The 19,861-nt window shown below is 36.9% G+C and overlaps 1 long non-coding RNA gene across 1 annotated transcript; it reads right to left on the minus strand.

Moving 5' to 3' along the window:
* Nucleotides 1–15,329: 15,329 nt before the first annotated feature.
* LOC311079851 lies at nucleotides 15,330–15,825 on the minus strand. Its single transcript, XR_014605469.1, has 3 exons — nucleotides 15,727–15,825; nucleotides 15,611–15,672; nucleotides 15,330–15,492 (listed from the first exon to the last, which is right to left on the minus strand). It is a non-coding gene; the product is annotated as an uncharacterized lncRNA (long non-coding RNA).
* Nucleotides 15,826–19,861: the final 4,036 nt, after the last annotated feature.

Here is a 19,861-nt window from a genome sequence, read left to right on the forward strand (position 1 = left end):
TAAAAGAAACCTGACCTTCCTTATAAAAATGTTCATAATGATTATATCCTTCTGGTTTAAGTTGACTATCTGTACGATATGGAAGAAAAAGTTGTAATAAACTTTGATAAAATTTTTCCGGACTTTTTGTCACTGAGAATCGTGCAAAACGGACTATAGCAGGTTGAGTGCGTGTTCTTTTCACAATGAATCCCAAGTTGTTTTGTAACATAACTTTATTGGAACTAGGTTCACTTTTGTATGCAATTCGGTACTCTGACGCAAATGTGGCTAAGCACATATCATTAAAAACATGCTGATTTGGTCTATTTTTGTAACGATCAACAAAACTTGTCATCCACATCTCTTCACTTTTCAGATTTTGAGAGTTCAACTTGTTTTGTATAATGCTAAGTGGCAAACTCATACGAACAGTATCGTCACCTGTAGGAATAAACTGAACCTTCCTTGAACACTCTTTTAAGTGCATATTGGTTAATCTATAAACTGCTTCCTGTGCACTAACTTCTCGATTGTGTAAATACACGGTCCCTAATTTTTTCAAAGCTTGTTTTGCATCCACATTACCCTGAGTTGTTGATTCTTGTTGGGCATTAGCTAACAACAAACCCATTTCTCTTTCAGATTTTGAAATGTAGGAAATGATATAAACAATGCAGGCATAAGCATCTGTTACATATTGAATGTCCATATTAGCATTCCAACACTGAAGGCCAAACTTATTATACTGATTAACCCACACTTCGTTTAATTGTCGTTTCAAGACAATGTGTGTGGTATTATTTATGCATTTATATGCCATCTCAAACAATTTCTGATTTATTCCAACACTATCAAACAAACTTTGTACAGAATCCATCTTCTCTTCTAAAACAGCTGTCTTAACTGCTGTCATTATGCCACGAGCATATTCTACATTGACGTTATCATTTACAGTGCCACTTTTAGTTCGATCTTGACAACTATTTGTACAATCACCATTAATGGGCACGTCTGCCTCAGACACATCTACCTTTCTTCGACATATGAACGTCTGCATTGATGGTGGCTTAGGAAAGTTAAAACGACAGACTGTGTTTTTCTTTTTGCATGTTTTAGAATGATGTTTACTGTGACATTGCACAGATGTGACAATACTGCGCAAGTTCTCATCTTCAATGGGCACTTCACAGGTAACATATTTATCTATAAAGTCAACAACCTCCTCATCAGAATTTTTATCTATTTGTGGAGCATTTTTGATCCAAAACAAACAATGAACATGGGGAGAACCACGTTGTTGAAATTCAACCCTATAAAAATAATCTACAATTTCTCCTATGGGGTGAACAGGTGACATAAGCACCTCTTTTAAAAAACAATGCCACCTAAAATCAAATATGCGAGCTGCAGTAACAGGATTACGACGCAAAAGCTCACATTTGTCAGCCCATTCTAGCTGGTCTAATGTTTCCTGTCTTCCTTCATGTTTTAAAATACTTGACATCAAATTTGTCCATCTCATGTCAGCAGATGAAAACGAGCAAAACCAAGTGGGAATGCCCAATTGTCTAACCATAGCAAACAAATCTTTTTGCACACCTTGCCAGAATGATGGAGTTCCTCGGATGGGTTTCAAAAACCTGTAACCTTCATCAAAATTAAGAACTTGCCTCAAGGTCTCTGTGTCTTTAAACATATCACTTGGTATGAATTTACTACAGCCATGTCCTTTCCTTAGAGCAATAGATACACTAGACACTACCTTTTCAACTTCGGACAAATACTGTGCATAAAAAATGTATTCAACATTTTGCGCAAATCTTCCATCTGCATGCAAAATTCTATTATTAAAATAGCGTGATAATGTTAATCTCTGTGCCCTTTTGTCATGATAAATTGAACTACCATCTGGAAATAAAACAGGAAAACATTTTGCCTCGTTTGTTTCATCTGCAAGCATTTTCACTGGATTATTCCCTTCAGCAGGAGCAACACTCAAGATCCCATCAAAATACTGATCAAGAACTTCTTGGCCAATATCTACAGGCTGTAAACACGTGTCCATAAACACACAGTGCTGTTGCCTATCATGTAATTCCTCATCAACTTGTAGATTTTCCGCTTCATTTTCTTCAATGTCATCTTTATCATCTTCATGTTCTTGCCTAATAAAGTCATTAAACCAATCATCATTAAAAACTATATCTGAATAAAATTTGTTGCATTGTTTTAAGTAACATAAAGCCTGTTTGATTTTATTTGTATCTACATACTGATACTTATAATGACCTTTATAAGTTAATTTGCGCTTTAACTTCACACATACGAAAGACCCTTCAGCTTCTGTTCTAGGCAAGACATTTGTTGTGTTTTTAACATTAGCTGGCACACAAGTGACAGGACCATGAACTCCATTTTGACCACCTTTTGGTAAAGCCAACATTTTCATAAATGGAATATGCAATGAAATCAAATGTTGTTCTAAGTTATTAAGGCAGCTGAGCTCTTCTGGTATTGGTTGCAACTGCAGATTATTAACAGCGCTTTCTGCTGGCAATTCACCTTTTTTTAACTTAGAATGACAAGTAAAGCAAATCCAAAGTTGACCTTTACCTGAATTAGCCAAATCACAGGAAATATTACATTGCTCACCACACTTGTGCAAAAAATGATCTGTAATACATGTGTTGGCTACCAAAGACATTGCGGGATTTTTATTGTAATATTCTTTTATACAACTTAATACTTGCTGTTTAAATAATAATCTATGGCAAACACAACAAACAAACTCTAATCCAGAACTAACTTTATCTTCAAACTGTTTTCTGATAAAATTTGAGATGTGCTGATTTTGTTTTAATTGTTTCCTTCTCATCTTGTTAATTCTTTTTATATTTTCTTTGTGCAATGGATTGTTGTGATACTTTAATTTACTTGCTTCTTTTACTGCATTTCTATGCTTTTCGTTATTATGGTATTTCACGCTGCTGTACTTTTTCATTTTATTCCTATGTTGTGAATTGACAGAGTTTTTCATCTTACTGTACTCTTTAACTTTCTTCTTGTGTTGCTCATTGACAGTATATTTTACCCTACTGTAGTCTTTAACTTTCTTCTTGTGTTGCTCATTGATTGTATATTTTACCCTACTGTAGTCTTTAACTTTCTTCTTGTGTTGCTCATTGGCAGTATATTTTGCCCTACTGTAGTCTTTAACTTTCTTCTTGTGTTGCTCATTGACAGTATATTTTACCCTACTGTACTCTTTAACTTTCTTCTTGTGTTGCTCATTGACAGTGTATTTTACCCTACTGTACTCTTTAACATTGTTCCTGTGTTCCTCGTTGACCCTGTATTTCATGCAACTGTAATTTTTAACTTTTTCTTTATGTTGCTTGTTTTCAAAATATTTCATTTTACTTGCTTGCTTTAATGATTCATTATATAAAATATTTGAACGATATCTTGTTCTATTTATACTTTTCACATGTTGTTGAAACTCTGTATTGCTATGATACAAATCTTTTTTTCTATTTTGAACTCTTTTTAATGAAAAATAATTCTTTACATATCTGCTCCTATTAACAGATAAATCATTATTTGTATCTTGACCAACATAAACTGGCTCCTCGTGTTTTATGTTATCTTCATTCTTTGGCTTTACACTTTGTCTTGTGCACATTTTTCCATCATCATCTTTTTCATTATGACACAACTTATAACAAGTCTGGTTCAACTTATAACACACATCACAACTTCATAGTGATTCTCATTACAGTGTTTTAAATATATCCCTTGATTACACATCTTTCTGTGCATACAACTGTACTTTAACCATTTCTCATTATGATATGTATAAATATCTACCCCTAAATAATTTGCTGTGGACTGAATTTCCACTTCTGTGGCCCATGATCCAACAAACTTCATTTTTGAACTTAACAAATAGTTTTCCATAGATGTATACTGACATCTTAAGAGATTCCTGTATTCTTTACTATGCAAATCCATGTGCTTTACAATTGCAAGTCTAACTGCTCTATGAGCTTTTTGTGTGCCACACACCGCTTGTGCCACTGCCCTGAAGAAACAATTCCCATCACCTACAATACTAACTGTTTTACAAGGACAGCCCATTGGTCCATTTTCTTCTGGTAAAAGAACATGTTCACCATGGAACTCTATATGAAGGTTATCACTTATTTTTTGCTTAACTTCATGACACAGTGGACTGAAATCAAACATTCTGTTAGTTCCATTTCCTAAACAAACTATATCTGAATTGTCAAAAATTTCAACATTTGTTTTGCTAATCTCAGTGCTGTCCTTGAACCACTGTTTCTGTTTTTTCACAATGACACATTCTTCCTTTTCTTCCAAAATCAGTTTTGAATCATGAAATTTCCTTTTTTTATCAACGTTATGCTGTTTTTGTGATTCACTGACAGTTGCTTTACTGGTCTTAACTTGATGTACACAAATGCCACTTAATTCAAAAACCTTTCGGTTTCCTCCAATACAAGCAGACAAGTTTTCAATGTGCCTTAAAACACAGCTGAGTGTATTGTAATATACAACCACACTAAACCCATCACCATCAATCATCCCAGTACTACTACGGGCATGAGAATCTACTATAGCAAACTGCCCATGTTGCTTAATAATAGCACAGGTACTACCAGTTAAAGTTAAAAAGCATGCATCATATTTTTCAAACATTGATTGCAAACCATCAAGCAATGTCACACATGCACCGGACAAAATAAATTCTTTGTCAACCACATCTACAAATCCAGAAACAAAATCGCCATATTCAAATTTAAATGCATTTGAATTAAAAGTGTACTGTTGAGGAAGATCTTGAATGCACAACAACTTGTCCTTCGTTGGATCAGTGATTGAACCACTTTGACGCAAACTGGTATACAAGCTGTCACCATCAGTCACCACATCATCTAAATCTTTTTTTCCCCATGAGAACACACTACGTACACTGTGCTTTGCCATTGCAGCCAAACTAATTGCAACACACTGTTTTCCTGCCCACTGGAACTGCCTATCACCCTGATGAAATGATCCACGAATGCTACTAACACTTTCTCTTTCATTCGATGTAGATGGCAGGATTTGTTCAGTATCTTTGACTGTACAAGCACTTATTTCTCCAGCAACATCACTAATCACAAACGATGGCATATCTGATGAGATGATGTCTACATTAATACCACAAATACTAAACTTATCTGCGGTCAAGCTCGTCATTAAATTATCAATGTGCAAAACTAGGTCTTGCCAGTTTGTGTTAAAAACAACAACTGATGCACCAATGTCCGAGGCTAAACCACATGCGTTACGGACATTACAGTCTACAACAACATAGAAATCGTTATGTTTCATAATCGTGCACATGTCTCCATTTATGTTCAACAAACAATATTCATGACTGAACAGCATCTCTTGTACTTTCTCATACAACTCGTTCTTTGATCCATCCAATGCCTTTTCTACTTTTACATTGCATGTTTTATTAAAAACACTATATTGTCCATCAAACTTATGAATAAACTGACGGTCTCCACTAGCCTCAGCTGTCATGTCTTTAACTAATTTACTTCCCTTATTGTGAATGTCCTGAAGATCTGATTTCTTCCAGGTACACACGTTATGTATCTTATGCTTGACTATTGAAACTATACTACAGGCTAAACCTGTAAGGTTCTTATTCAACTCTGCAGACTGCAATCTAACCTCATTACCTGCTACGATGCCAGACACATTTGGACACACGCAAACAGGGGAATTTGAGACATCAGTCTTACTATTGTTGATCAACGGCTTGCGTCGCATACGTAATCTCTTCAGCTTAGGCATCTAAGGAAAAACATAGGATCACATTAAAATCTCAGTAATTATAATAATGTATTTTAACACATACATCAACATTCTAATACATTTTTTTTTTTTTACAATTGTTATTCATTTAAATTATAAACCAGGGTTGCTTCACACTTTTGCAACCTTCACAAGTCAAATTTAAGGCTTTTTAAGACTTGAAGGAATACAAATTAATTCTGTCAATTAGGGGTGTGCAATATTGACAATTGTATCAATATATTTTCAGTTGTGTTGATAATGTGTCTGGTAAAAAGGCTTTTTGATTTTAGTCATTTTTTTACATAGCAAGATATTACACTGAATTATTTTATCTTAATTGTTTTTTTCTTTTTTTTTCTTTCTTGAAGTTAGTCAATGTGTTTAATTGTAACACATCAGTTATATTATTTAGATTACAGGATGGCAAGTAAACAAATAACTTTTGTAAAAGATACTACAAGGACACATCAAATAGCTAAAAATTACATGAAAGAAAATATGAAACAGTACAACCTTTTTTAACATAGAAAATAGCAAATTAGCATATTCAGATAATTACTGAAAGATCATGTGACTCAAGGCTGGAGTAACAATGTTGAAAATTCAGGTTATGGATATGTAGAATATAGAAAAATTTACTATTTATAATATTTCACATTTTTACTTAACTGCTTTTTTATCAAATAAACAGCGTGGTAAGAGTTTTTTTATTTTCAGATATTGTTTGTAATTTACAGGCTTGAGGTCAGTTTAAATTAAAGGAAAATTACTTTAAAAATATATAATGGTGTTTAAATAACAATCTATGACAAACACAACAAACAAACCGTAATCCAGAACTATAACTTTATTTTGAAATGTTTCCATTAATTTACAATTATCATTGTATAGCTGGTTTGAAACTATTTTTAATGTGTATTAATAGTGCTATAAATGTAGGTGGAATAAAAAGAGAAAAAAAAATAGAAAATTACTGGCTTTAAATGATTGAATGACTTGTAGTAATTTTTTACATTGCAAGTGGTTACACTGAAGTAGGCTACTTTGTTAATTTAAAAAAAAATCTTAGTAGGCAATGTTTTTAATAAGAAGAAATCATGCATATGCTTTAGATTCCAAGATAGACAAGCCTCAATTTTTGAGTAAACAGAAATAACTTATTTTTAAAGAAATTACAAGGACACATGAACATAGCCCTAAAAAAAACTTTTGTAGTATTTCAAATGATTTTTCAAATACGCTTTTCACTTGAACTTTCACGAAACATCCTGAAATATCTCCCTTTACACAAAAATATGAAGTAGCATAAACTTTCAAAATGCAAAGGGTTAGTATTAAAATAATGTATGAAAGTTCATGTGAGAATGAAGGCTGGAGTAATAGCTGCTTTCCGACCGGAGGAACCTTTTCATGGTTCCGTGTGTCGGCGTGTTCGTAGGCTACCGCAGGAACTGGGAACGATTTTAGTTCTAGGAACTCCATTTGGAGTGACTAATTTAGGTCCTACTTCAGAGTAGGTAGGGTCTAAACGTGACGTTAGTGTACGCTGATGACCGAACGCACGCAAAACACAAGCATCCGCCATGTAACATGTTGTATGTTATAGTTCTTCGAATTAAAAAAAATAAAATAAAAATACACACAGAAGAAGAAGAAAAAACAAGCATCCGCCATTTTTAAAACAGCTATAATGTATTATAGCCTATTGAGAATGAGGACATGCGTCACGGCAGAGAATGTCTAATAGGAAGAGAATTGGCACTCTCTGCTTACTTCCGGTTTCTGGACTGGCTGCAGTAACACGTCTCTGTCCATGCGGGGGCGCTCGCAGGCGAGTGCAGAATGAATGGAGGTCTATGGCGAAAAACCCTCAAAATCCACTTTTCTCAGGATATAATTTTTTGTCTAGTAATTTGAATGTTGTATTCGAAAGGAGATGCAAAGAAATTACACATTGCTGGGTGTTAGATTTTTTAGAGTCACTTATTTGGTTTAAAAAGTCTTTTAAAATGTCAATGACGTCAGAATGCTGACGTCATTAGCAGAATGCTAGCGTGTTATGGGCAACAACAACTCAACCTGTAAGAAATCGAAAAGAAATAAGTACTCGTTCATTCAACTTTCGACCTATAACCCATGTTGAACTTGCAAAACCTACAATAAAATCTGAGATTTCTCAACGGCAATCGGGTGAAAGAGACACATTTAGCCGTATAGCCCCATAGACTCCCATTCAGTCTGCACTCGCCCGCGATCACCTCCAGTGGAATTCTAATGGAACTGCAACCAAGATCGATACAATGGGGCTAATAGGAAGTGCCAAGGCTCTCCGTAGACGGGCTCTGGTCACGGTAGCTTGCTGTCACGTGACGAATTGAGCCCACCCACCATTTTGGGAGGATACGCTATCGGTTGCTAGGGGCAACAGTGTAAGAGCGATACAGAGACAGATACAAATTGTAACGGATATAAATTACGAGAAAATTAAGAAGAAATGGATAAGAATGTGTCAAAAGAAAAGGGTCATTACAGGGAGAAACTTACTACCAATGTCAAACAGAGGTATTTAGAAAAGCTGGCTGATATTAAAAACGTCGACTCATACGAGCTGCCTGCAGCTGAATGGAACAGAGACATTAGGCTTGTTCGACTTCATGCAGCTCTGCGCAGACCGATCGGCGGCTGACTTGAAGCAGTGCATGCCGGTTATAAAATTTTGTCCGACTTGATACAGCGCCGACGCCACGTGACTGTGACGTATGCCATCAAAGTACCGCGAGAGCAATTCGAGAGTAGCCGGAGAACTCAGCCAGCGCAGCTTCTCAAGAGCGGCTGCACTGGGCTGCACGTGGGCTGATGACGACACAGCTGTTCCACGATTGGCCGGATTCACCGCATGACAACGATCACGTGTGTTTCGTGTTTATTCGAACACCTTTAGTTCCTCTAAAGCTCTCAAATCAGTTTATTATAACAGTGAAAACTCTTTTCGTGTCGTTGTCATGTTATATTGTGTCATGTTTATCAAATTAAAACTGCTTAAAAAACGTAGACTCCACTTCATTGATAGTAGCTTATGTTGAACTTTATTCTTGTTCAAACAGACGCTGGATGAAGCTAAAGTATTGAATGAAAATGTCTCTGAAACATCTGTGTATTATTTGGCAAATATTGCATTTATTTCACTGCAGCTGAAGTATGCAAACAGCAGGTGAGCGGTCACTACGGGAACCAGAAAGTGTCCGACTTCACGTCTCCGTTTGCAGCTCCTCCCCGCCTGCACGTGGCTACTCTCGCCGATCGGTTGCATCCAGACGCAGCCGATGTCGAACACACCTCTAGACTCTTTACCACCTTGCACTTATATGGAAATAGCTAATTGGTTTTTGGCATCAGCTATAACGAAAAAACTGTAACAAATGGTTCCTACGGTTTCCACGACAATCGTGTGAGACACTGGAGCAGTTTTTTTATACAGCAGTGTTTTCCAGGCATTCTAAAATAGTGCGACAACTCTACTACCAATACAAACAATGCACGGTGCTCCCGCGGGTATCCTCCCAAAATGGCGGAAAGGGGAGGAGACGCGGTCTCTGGGGGCGGGCGCTGTGTCGTGACGACATCTCCTCATTCTCAATATATTTACTCCAGAAACTAACTATACAAACATGGAAAACAGTGACAGATGGGTCTCTAAACCTTTATGCTGGAAAGAAAATGCAACGCAACTTTGAGGGTACCAAGCTAAACATGATTATGTTTATCTGCCAAGCTAGCAACACTGGACATCAACCACATGGCATAGGCTAATACCCTTTTTTTTCATATAGGCGTACTGTCTACTTACTATAACAGTTCTATCTAATAACAAACAGTACTGTTAGACAGATCGCTAACTAATAACAGCTAATAAACAGAGAATGCGAGCATTGTTTGCTATGGCGTTCTCAGCGCCGCCAATATAAAGGTCCGTCGCGCCGTCAAAATAAAAGGCACCGTGCTTGCGTCACTCCCTTACCTCTCCTACCAGTTCCTATGGCCACGTGGCCCGTGCAAACGCAAACAGCAAACCCGAGTTTGGGGGAGAGTAGTTCCTAGAACTGTTTAGAAGTGGACAGTTCCTACTTGGTCGGAAAGCGGCTAATGCTGAAAATTCAGGGTTGACATTTCAGGAAAACATTTTCAAAACATATTTTTTTTATAATATTATGGCTATGTCTTTACTGTTTTTTTTTTTTTTTTCGGGTAAAATGAACAGCTTGGTGAGAGTTGTTAATTTCAGTTGTTAAAATTGTTTGTAATTTTACAGAGTTTTAAGCACAATTGAAGATAAAAGATTTTGACATAAAAATGTTTTTTTTGTAAATTTGGATTTTTTACAGAGTAGAAATTATAAAGAAATGAATACAAAATTTGAAAGAGAAATAGCACTCCTAAACAGGGATGTCCTTCAGTTTTTTACCTGAAAATGATGCTCCTTAACCGTTAACCGACATGTTTCTTAGGTAATTTTTAATATAGCTTACTGGGTAGGAGACCCATCAGAAAACGGTTTGAATAATGTTCAGAAATAATTGAATACTATCATTGTTGTACATTTTAAAGTTCTACAATACTTAACCATAATAATAAAACTTTAGGCTATAATATGTGCTCAAGTGCGCAGAAAGTGTGCAGGGTAATACGGTGTATTAACCGTCATAAAGTGCATATCATTTGTGCGCGAAAACTGCATATGAAGAGTTCAGATGCAAAAGCCTCTACATGCCATCTGAAATTTTCTTATAGAATGATAATTTTTATCAAGCTTGTATATTTAAATTCAATAATTTCACTTAAATGGCAATGAAGATTACCTATTAATTGTCACTTAAGTGAAATTACTGAACTTAAATATACAAGCTTGATAAAAATGATCATTCTATAAGAAAATTTCAGATGGCATTTAGAGGCTTTTGCATCTGAACTCTTTATATATGTATGCAAATAGCCTAATATTTTTTTTATTTATTTTAATACTTAGCCTAATAAATGATATGAGAAATATAATGCCAGAACAATCCAATTAACTTTAGTAAATTTAAGTAAAACTTTATATAGCTATATTATAAAGAGATGAATGAATAAATACACATAACTGGAAAAAGTTGCAATATCTACAACTATAGAGACAAAAATATAGGGAATGAACGAAAAAACACATACATAAATAGCAACAAATAAATAGCCTAGAAATTCTCAAAACCAAAACTGAAAAAAATATTTTGTAAAACTTTATATATATATTATAAAGAGATGAATGAATAAATACACAGATGACTGGAAAAAGTAGCAATATCTACAACTATAGAGACAAAAATAGGGAATGAACGAAAAACATATACATAAATAGCAACAAATAAATAGCCTAGAAATTCTCAAAACCAAAACTGAAAAAAATATTTTGTAAAACTTTATATATATTATAAAGAGATGAATGAATAAATACACAGATGACTGGAAAAAGTAGCAATATCTACAACTATAGAGACAAAAATAGGGAATGAACGAAAAACATATACATAAATAGCAACAAATAAATAGCCTAGAAATTCTCAAAACCAAAACTGAAAAAAATAGTTTGTAAAACTTTATATATATTATAAAGAGATGAATGAATAAATACACAGATGACTGGAAAAAGTAGCAATATCTACAACTTTCGAGACAAAAATAGGGAATGAACGAAAAACATATACATAAATAGCAACAAATAAATAGCCTAGAAATTCTCAAAACCAAAACTGAAAAAAATATTTTGTAAAACTTTATATATATTATAAAGAGATGAATGAATAAATACACAGACGACTGGAAAAAGTTGCAATATCTACAACTATAGAGAGAAAAATAGGGAATAGGGAATGAACGAAAAAACATATAAATAGCAACAAATAAATAGCCTAGAAATTCTCAAAACCAAAACTGAAAAAAATAGTTTGTAAAACTTTATATATATTATAAAGAGATGACTGAATAAATACACAGATGACTGGAAAAAGTAGCAATATCTACAACTATAGAGACAAAAGTAGGGAATGAACGAAAAACATATACATAAATAGCAACAAATAAATAGCCTAGAAATTCTCAAAACCAAAACTGAAAAAAATATTTTGTAAAACTTTATATATATTATAAAGAGATGAATGAATAAATACACAGATGACTGGAAAAATTTGCAATATCTACAACTATAGAGAGAAAAATAGGGAATAGGGAATGAACAAAAAAACATATACATAAATAGCAACAAATAAATAGCCTAGAAATTCTCAAAACCAAAACTGAAAAAAATATTTTGTAAAACTTTATATATATTATAAAGAGATGAATGAATAAATACACAGGTGACTGGAAAAAGTAGCAACATCTACAAATATAGAGATAAAAATAGGGAATGAACGAAAAAAACATACATAAATAGCACTAAACCACGCCCTTGCCTACAGAGAGATGCGTCTCAGATGCACGCCCCCACTGGGCTCTGCCTACTTTTCCGGCATTTTTCAAATATTGCCAGTGGGTGGAGTCAGGCTCTGACCAAGGGGTTTAGTTACCTTTTAACAAACGAGTAAATAAAACACTTAAAATATAAATATCATAGGATGTAATTTATGTAGTTTTTCTTGACTCACAATGTATCTTATTAACCGATCATAATTTAAATCAAAATGGAGTAGTGTGTGAGACACATTGAAAAAAGCCAACCATAAGCGTTTTCTAAGCGTGTTGCGAATCAATGGGGCACAATAGAATAAAATAACACAGAATTATAAAAGGTACAAACAGCCAAACACGCGAAAGGTTTAAATCACAAAGTGAAGTAAAAAAAACTGCCTATATGCTGAGTTTATGGTCATTTTTGCACGGACTGCTTACAGAAAGTGGATGAGTCATCGGAAAGCGCAGCGTGTTGTTTTATTTATTTAACAAAAACACAATCTTATTATTGTGAGAGTAAAAATATAAAAACAAGTTTCTTAATTTTTTATGGCAAGTATTTGTTTTTCCCCGCTGTTAAAAGGCTTTATGACTTAACATTAAAAAGGCTATTTATCTTTAAAATGTTTTTCTTTTAAACACACAATTCCACATACCGTGATGAAAAACTTTTCGAAATCGTAGAACTCGTAGAGATGTCTCCGAAGAATCCAGTAAAAGGAACAATAGTCCAATACTTGTTTCAGTAGTCCAGTCCTTGCTGTTTTACGGAAATAAGTAGAATTGTGCTGCAAAAGTCCTGGGGCCTTGTTTATGCGAAAATGAGGTGACGTGGTGAAGGCGTCCTGCACGTAAAGTGATGATGCATGAGTGTTTCAACTAGGTCCGCTAACCAACCTGGGGGGCGTTTTCCAAAAGCACCTTGTAGAATCACTCATGCGTCAAGCTGGCAGAGTGCCAACACAGCGCTGGCACCTCCAGAGTCCAGACTACTACACAGCCTACAATAGTGAAGCAACAAGTGCACTTGTCCAAACAACGTCAAATCAGCTGTTACAAGCAGGTTATAGGCTACAGACAACCACAGCGTCCAGCATGAATCCGCGAGACGAGGCAAACAACGCCCCCTTTTGGCAATCAAACGTGCAACACTCATTATAAATACTGGTGGTAAATTACATTCCCTCACACTTCTTTGAAATGGCACCACGCGTCTGGATCGTCGGCAGTTCCATCATCCGCAGATTGCATACGTATATCTGTGAGCAGCGCCTGGGAGAAAACCTTGGTCTTCACTGTGAGATCACCTGGGATGGCAGAGGAGGTAGACTCTGGGAGCAGCTGTTTCCAGCTCTGCGTTCTCTCAGGGCAACAGCTCCAGCTCCTGACATCCTAATTATTCACCTGGGTGGAAACAGTTTGTGTCGGGAAGGCCGCAACCGCCTTGATTTTTTACGGGAAATGAAGAGTGACCTGGCTGAAGTCTTCCGAATGTTTCCCAGAACCAGGCTGTTGTTTTCTGACATTCTGCCCCGTCTGATTTGGAGAGGTCAGACAGGCAGGACTGGCTATGGCGTTGAACGGAGCCGGCGGTGGATCAACGGGGCGATGTTTGGCTTCTTGGCAGAGAGGCAGATGCTCTGCATTCGCCACCGAAACATCAGCTTGTTCCATCTCTGCAGAGACGGGGTCCACCTGAGACCAGAGGGAAACGAGCTTTTGCTGAGAAACCTCCGAGAAGCTCTGCAGACGGAACTCAGAAGATGAAAGCTATGTCCTTTTAAGGGCAGCAACAATGGCTCTTTTAAGAGCCACGTTCACTCATTCAAATAAAGAGCATTTTTTCTAAGTGTGTGAAATTATATGTTCCTCACCTTACTTGATGTCAGATTTCGGATACTTGTTTTAAAATAAAAATTTCGATTCCTCTTATCGATTTCTTTGTAAGCATTTCGATATAACTTTAAAACATTCAAGCGCGAGAAGCCTCGCGCGCTGTTTTCTGTGCTATAGCCTACACAATTCAAAAATCTGTGCACAGGGAAAAAAAGTGATTTTAATGTGCTTTTAAACCATGATTATTTTCATCAAAAACCTGTGCACAAAAAAAAAAAAAAGATTTTAATGTGCTTTTAAACCGTGATTGTTTTCATTCAAGAGACGACTCGCGCTGTTCAGTGCTTGGATTATTTTCAAATATTTTGGATCCGTGCAACTACGTGACAGACGTTGTTTCTTAAAAATAACTTTACCAAATATTTTGATCCATGCAATTACGTGACAGTTGACTGTAGTAGCTATGCATATGTGGACACACACACAAAAAAAAAATCCTACAAAAACGAATTTCTTCTGCAACAATAATAAACCATGTAAACAATTACTTTTAAATAGTATGTAAAGTATTTTTAAATACACTTTATGGACCGTAAACAACAATGCTTGAAACTTTGTCTAAGTTGCTTATCATTAATAGCATCTCCAAAGCTCCTCATCGGTTGTTTAGCATGTTTCTTTAATGTAACTAATCAATTGTTAACAATTGTTATCAATACAAGCAAAGAAAACAATATGTATGTATATGCATTGATTTATTTGAGGCAGTTTATTTACACAAGTTAAGCTCAATTAAATAAAATTTATTTAAACCAGGTGTGAAATCAGCCAAATAAGTGATATAGACATTGAGATATCATACATATCTTTCTTAAATTAAAAAGCGACACATAATCAGATTTGTGGTTTTTCCTTCTTTCATTCATCAAAATTATATATAATGTATGCAGCATAATATAAAAAAAAACACAAAACACAAACAATAAAGATTATTTATTTAAATATATATATATATATATATATATATATATATATATATATATATATATATATATATATATATATACATACACATTTCACTCACTACAATAAGAATACCAACCAATTTTAAACAACACAAGAAAATAAATACAATTATTACAATTTACACTGATGTTTTTATTAAGCTATAACATCTTCAAATGAGAGCATGTCAGCACCTTCTCTGTCTTGTCCAACATCTGACGTTTTTATTCAGCTATTACATCTTCTTCAACTGGGGCATGCCAACACCTTCTCCGTTTTGTCCAACATTCTCCAACTCAAGATCCAAAATATCTGTAGTTTAAAAACACAAATTTTAAAGAGTGACATAAATAAAATAAAAAAAAACAGTGCATAATCAAAGAGTCCAACAACAAAACAATGCCATTTACAGCATCATCTCATTACACACCATCTCTTGCAAAATCCAAGGCTGCCCTCGAAACTTCCAGCTCCCTTTTTGTTTTCTCCAACCTGGATAGTGTGTCCGTCAACTCTTTCTGCAGTTCCCTTTCTGTTTTCTCCAACCTGGATAGTGTGTTCGTCAACTCTTTCCGCAAATATTTTTTTTCTGCATCCATTGCAGTGACTTTTCGCATTACTGTGACTCCCAACTCCGTCAGCTCCACCTTCCTTTGTTTATTGTCATTATTATCACTATATAGCTAGCTAATATTTTCCCCTTCTGTGTTTGTTTCGACTTTATTTCAAATCACCAATACCAGAGAGTGAGTGTGTGTGTTTGTGAAAGTGACACACTTCCTGCTGCCAGTTGGTGGCGCTATAACTTTGACTCACAATAGTTACATCCATCTGATCGGCCTCTTACCACGAACACACTGCTGAAGTTTCATCAAGATCAGTTAATGTATGCAGAAGTTATAACACTTTGTGTTTCTCTTTTCTCGCCATAAATTCAGGTCCTCGCCACGGCCAAACCGTTCGAGATATCAAAAATCCGTCCGCAATTTAGCATCCCCAATGTCTTGACTTCATGCTGACCGAGTTTGGAGGTGATTGGATGAATTCTCTAGGATGAGTAATCAAATTCCACAGCATGCGTTTTTCAAACAACCCATAATAGCCGACTTCCTGTTGGGCGGAGCTAATAACTTAGAGCGCGAAAGTTGTTCGGCCCGATGAGATCTATATGTGTACCGAGTTTCATATTAATTCATGCAAGCGTGTTTGATTTATGGACCAAGTTTTCAGACCCAGTTCAAGGGGGCGCTGTTGAGCCCCCCTGCCACGCCCGGGTACCAGCTTCAGCCCGGCCCTGATGCCAGGGGGTTCTGACTTGTGTGCAAAGTTTCAAGAGTTTTTGAGCACGTTAAGGACCCCAAAAGCCCCTGAAACCTTGATTAACAATATAAAAGCAATAGTCAAATCCCCCCTCCCCTCACACACACAGAGACACAGAGAGAGGGAGAGAAAATTCTCCAGAAAATCCACATTCAAACCAAAATATCTCTCTTCCTCTTGGTCCGAGCTAGTTACTGTAAATTAGAAAGTTGTCCGTCTTGATGAGAACAATACACATACCAAGTTTTGTTGCTGTTGATAAAACTAACCCCCCCACTTTTGACTAAAGGTGGCGCTACTGAGCCATTTCACCACGCCCGTTTCTGAAACTTTGCACATGTCTACTGGATAATAAATGTGATGTGTCTGTCGAGTTTCATGCATTTTCAAGCATGTGAAGAGACTCAAAAGCATCCGAAAAAAATATTAAAGTTTGATGCGTTGCCACGGCAACAGTATCTAAGATATCAATAATCCTTTCGCAGGTCTACATCTGCAGTGTGTCTACATTATACACATAAAGTTTGAAGCAAATCGGGTAAAAATAAGAGGGTGATTTCAAAGCATTTTGAAAGTGACACACTTCCTGCTGCCAGTTGGTGGCGCTATAACTTTGACTCACAATAGTCACATCAATGTGATCGGCCTCTTACAATGAACACACTGCTGAAGTTTCATCAAGATCAGTCAATGTATGCAGAAGTTATAACACACTTCCTGTGTCCCATTATTCGCCATAAATTCGTTTCCTCGCCACGGCCAAACCGTTCGAGATATCAAAAATCCGTTCGCAATTTAGCATCCTCAATGTCTTGTCTTCATTCACACCTAGTTTGGTGGCGATCGGATGAATTCCCTAGGAGGAGTATTTCACATTCCATTGTATGCGTTTTCCAAACAACGTATAATAACCGACTTCCTGTTGGGCTGGTGTAAAACTTAGAGCACGAAAGTTGTTCGGCCCGATGAGATCTATATGTGTACTGAGTTTCATATTATTACATGCAAGCGTGTTTGATTTATGGACCAATTTTTCAGACACCATTCCAGGGGGCGCTGTCGAGCCCCCGTGCCACGCCCAGGTACCAGCTTCAGTCCGGCCCTGATGGCCGCAGGTTCTGACGTGTGTGCAAAATTTCAAGAGTTTTTGAGCATGTTAAGGGCCCCAAAAGTGCCCGAGAAGTAGAAAAAAAAAATAATAATAATAATAATAATAAACAATAATCCTACCGAAAACAATAGGGCCTTCGCCCTTTCAGGGCTTGGGCCCTAATAATAATAATCCTAACGAAAACAATAGGGCCTTCGCCCTTTCAGGGCTTGGGCCCTAATAAATAATCCTACCGAAAACAATAGGGCCTTCGCCCTTTCAGGGCTTGGGCCCTAATAATAAATAATCCTACCGAAAACAATAGGGCCTTCGCCCTTTCAGGGCTTGGGCCCTAATAATAATAATAAATAATCCTACCGGAAACAATAGGGCCTTCGCCCTTTCAGGGCTTGGGCCCTAATAAAAAAAATAAAAAATATAAATAATAATCCTTACGGAAACAATAGGGCCTTCGCCCTTTCAGGGCTTGGGCCCTAATAATAAATATAGCTGCGAGCAGCGATTGCGGGCCCAAGCCGGTGGCACCGCCAACCTGGTGCCTTTAGTTACACTAAAGGCACCGGGGTGGCGGTGTCACCGGCTTGGGCCCTCCATCGCTGACTTCCTGTTGCTCGGAGCTAATGACTGTAAATTAGAAAGTTGTCCGGCTCGATGAGACCAATATGCGTACTGATTTTTGTAACTGTGGGTAAAACTAACCCCCCCACTTTTTTCAAAAGCATGTTGAAAGTGACACACTTCCTGCTGCCAGTTGGTGGCGCTATAACTTTGACTCACAATAGTTACATCCATCTGATCAGCCTCTTACCACGAACACACTGCTGAAGTTTCATCAAGATCAGTTAATGTGTGCAGAAGTTATACCACTTCGTGTTTCTCTTTTCTCGCCATAAATTCGTGTCCTCGCCACGGCCAAACTGTTTGAGATATCAAAAATCCGTCCGCAATTTAGCATCCCCAATGTCTTGACTTCATGCTGACCGAGTTTGGAGGTGATTGGATGAATTCTCTAGGAGGAGTACATCAAATTCCACAGCATGCGTTTTTCAAACAACCCATAATAGCCGACTTCCTGTTGGGCGGAGCTAATAACTTAGAGTGCGGACGTTGTTCGGCCTGATGAGATCTATATGTGTACCGAGTTTCATATTAATTCATGCAAGCGTGTTTGATATATGGACCAAGTTTTCGGACCCCGTTCAAGGGGGCGCTGTCGAGCCTCCCTGCCACGCCCAGGTACCAGCTTCAGCCCAGCCCTGATGGCCGAAGGTTCTGACCTGTGTGAAAAGTTTCAAGAGTTTTCGAGCACGTTAAGGGCCCCAAAAGACCCTGAAACCTTGAAAAACAATTATAAAAGCAACTTTCTCCTAACAGACAAATCCCCCACCCCCCCCCCCCCCCCCCCACACACACACACACAGAGACACAGATACAGAGAGAGAGAGAGAGAGAGAATTCTCCAAAAAATCACATTCAAACCAAAATATCTGACTTCCTGTTGGTTGGAGCTAATAACTCTAAATTAGAAAGTTGTCCGGCTCGATGAGAACAATATACATACCGATTTTTGTGATTCTAGGAAAAACTAAGCCCCCATTTTTGACTAAAGGTGGCGCTACTGAGCCATTCCACCACGCCCGTTTCTGAAACTTTGCACATGTCTACTGGCTAATAAATGTGATGTGTCTGTCGAGATTCATCACATTTACCCGGGTGCCACGCCCGGGTACCAGCTTCAGCCCAGACCTGATGGCCGCGGGTTCTGACCTGTGTGCAAAGTTTCAAGAGTTTTCGAGCACGTTAAGGGCCCCAAAAGTGCCCGAGAAGTAGAAAAAAAATAATAATAATAATAAAAAATATAGCTGCGAGCAGCGATTGCGGGCCCAAGCTGGTGGCACCGCTACCCTGTTGCCTTTAGTTACACTAAAGGCACCGGGGTGGCGGTGTCACCGGCTTGGGCCCTCCATCGCTGCTCGCAGCTATATTTATATATATATATATATATATAAATATATATATATATATCGGACAAGTAATATTCTCTGTCTTGTCACTTTAAAATATATATATATATATATATATATATATATATATATAAAATTCAGAGGCCGATTTTGCAAATAAATCCACATTCAAACCAAAATATCTGACTTCCTGTTGGTCAGAGCTAATGACTGTAAATTAGAAACTTGTCCGGCTCGATGAGACCAATATATGTACTGATTTTTGTAACTGTGGGTAAAAGTAACC

Source organism: Abramis brama, assembly GCF_963993115.1.
Source record: "Abramis brama genome assembly, chromosome: 3".
Lineage (NCBI taxonomy): Eukaryota > Metazoa > Chordata > Actinopteri > Cypriniformes > Leuciscidae > Abramis > Abramis brama.